The sequence below is a fragment of the Lactuca serriola genome, chromosome 3 (assembly GCF_051521515.1).
Source record: "Lactuca serriola cultivar US96UC23 chromosome 3, Lser_US96UC23_V15, whole genome shotgun sequence".
Lineage (NCBI taxonomy): Eukaryota > Viridiplantae > Streptophyta > Magnoliopsida > Asterales > Asteraceae > Lactuca > Lactuca serriola.
Window position 1 is genome coordinate 43,631,915 of NC_136410.1, and position 2,822 is coordinate 43,634,736.

The window sequence follows — 2,822 nt, forward strand, 5'->3', positions numbered from 1 at the left end:
ATAAGATTTGGTAAAAGGGGAAAGTTGAGTCCAAGGTTTATTGGATCGTTTAAAGTCCTTCAGAGGATTGGGAATCAAGCTTACAAGCTCGAATTACCCGAAGAACTGAATGGAATTCACAACACCTTTCATGTGTGTTATTTGAGGAAGTTCACGGGAGAAGTTCCCGATATAATTCCAATTTCTGAATTGAGAATTGATGAGAACAAAAGGTTGATTGAAGAACCAGAGGCAATTGTTGACCGAAAGACTAAGAAGTTGCGACGCAAAATGGTTGGGTTAGTGCTTGTCCGATGGAAACACACGAATGGGCCGAATCTCACCTGGGAGACGGAGAGTGACATGTTGAGTCGCTATCCGCATTTGTTTGTTGATGTGTGATTCCGGGGACGGAATCATTCTAAGGTGGAGAGAATTGTAACGCCTGTGTTTCGGGCTTGCCATTTGTAGCAATGTAATAGTCTAGGTTAACCTCTGTAACCCGTTTTGAAATAATAAGATTGTATTATTTGAGCATTGTGTGTTTTGTGCTTAATTGCTTAATTATGTGGTTTGATTAATTAAGAATAAAAATAAGCGTCAAAATTTAAGTGTAAAATAAACTTAATATATTTGGTTAATGTTGTAGTAGTTGAAACGAGGTTTCCGAATATATATAGAACGCCCAAATCTGACTTCGTATGAGGAAGTTATGATTTATCGAAGTTCCGGCTTAGCGATATACAGCCTGTTTTACTCGATTTGAGATCGAGCGGTTGTTAGCCGAAGCAATCTAAATGAGAATCGAAGATCTCATTGTTGGTATTGAAACGATAAAAAGTTAGGCGAGAACGGACGTCAAACGAAGAAGTTATGAATTTATAACGAAAGTTTCTGTCCCGGCCTATTAAAAATAATTAATAAAAATAAAGTCAAAATTAGCCGACGGAGTCTAAACGAAAGTCGTAGAGCATGGTCTCACCTTCGCGTGGATATAAAGAACGTCGAAAACGGAGTTCGTATGAAGAAGTTATGAATTTCCGAAGTTTATTAATCATTTTATATTTATTTTTAATTCAAAATCGGAAGCATTATCCGAAGCCGAGTCACCGGTGTGATCCGGAGTACGCCCCGCGTACGAGGTTACGCTACCGCGTACTCAGCATAGTGTCGACACTTCGGATGACGCATGCAGTGACGATTTCGGACGCGTACGCGCTGCGTACGCCTGTACGCCCCGCGTACTCCGAGGCTCCAGCCTCTATAAAAGGAATCCGAAGGCAGCCGAGTCATTTGCTAATTTCCTCTCGTTTTTGTGCCGAAGCTCTGCGCGTAAACCCCCGAAGCTACCCCGAAGCCCCAGTATTATACTCTAGCCCCGAGGCAAGTCCCGAGATCCCGAAGATCCCGAGAAGTGCGGTTCCCGAGTCGAAGCTCTGCCCGCAAGAAGTTCGATTTTCGAGGAGATCTTCCAGATCTGCTGTGGATTACTACTTCTATAAGCCGTAGTGCTGTCCGATCGTCTTCTGATCAAGTGAGTGTATACTAACTTTCTTAAACACAATAATAATACGAGTTTGGTTCGAGTGTATTAATTATATTGTTGTTTATAAGTGTGAGTGTGTAGTTATTTCTTCTAATACAATAATACGAAGTATTTTATATAAAAATACGTGCTATGTGTATATATTTGGTTGTGTTATGTGTGAATGAGTATTCACTCTCTTCTATCTTATAGATCTGCTTATTTCTTTATGAGATATGTGTTATGTGTGTGTGTGCCTCATCTGTTATGTGATATATGTGTTGATTAAAGCATGCTATACAGGTTTTCTTTAAACTATGTATACAAATGTATATTTTTATCTACTAATATGTTGGGTAGAACATGGGTAGACAGTTGGTGTGTAATAAACAGATGAGAGGCCTCGTTGTTGTTTGATTGAGTCATCTAGCGGAGTTTAGATGACGACCACTGGCTATTCTAGACAGTCTTGTGGAAACATTAGCAGGTTCGCCACCTGTAGGTGTTAATGAACTTGGGTGTTCATTCGCTGTACTCCATCCCCCTCATGGTTGCCTTATTTGACTTATATTGCTGAGGTACCCCCGAAGCATGTGTTGTCGCCCCGATGAAATATTCTTAGACTAGGTCCCTTATGTTAGTTGTTTTAGGGACATTAAAGTGAGAATAACGGGAATGGGTAATTGGGTTATTGTTGGTTGGTGAAAATTAAATATGATATTTATTGTGGGTTGAAAACCCTATATGCTCACCAGGCTCCCAAGCCTGACCCACTCAGTTTTAAATTGTATTACAGGTAGTGGCGGAAGGGCATGAGATGGATGAACCATCAAGTTGTTTTGTTTACAAGTCTGCATATGTTTATATTTGTTATATGACTTGTAATGTATTCGTTTATGCTTATTGGTCTGTATCGGAACATGACACCCCGAGTTTTGATTATAATGAAAATACATTTCTTTTATGAAATGCTTCGGTAAACAATGTTTTATCATGTTTTGTTTTTGGGAACAAATTCCGCAACTCTTTCAAATCAAAAGGATTTACTCTGAAAATATTTAAAAGCATAAATGAAAATCGGTCTTTTCTGGCCGAGATTTTGGGGATGTCACAAAAACTAAAGGTTTAGGTTGTGGAATATTAATATTTTTATTCAAGGGTAGATAGTGTGTTCTTAAATTTTGATTATGATTACGGCATTCCTCTTCATAATTCGAATTGTGAGAACGTAGCACATAAAATATTATGGCAGAAGATTGATAAAGTATCAAATCTTTATGTAAGACATTATGCATCGTGTCCCATACGCTTCGGTTAT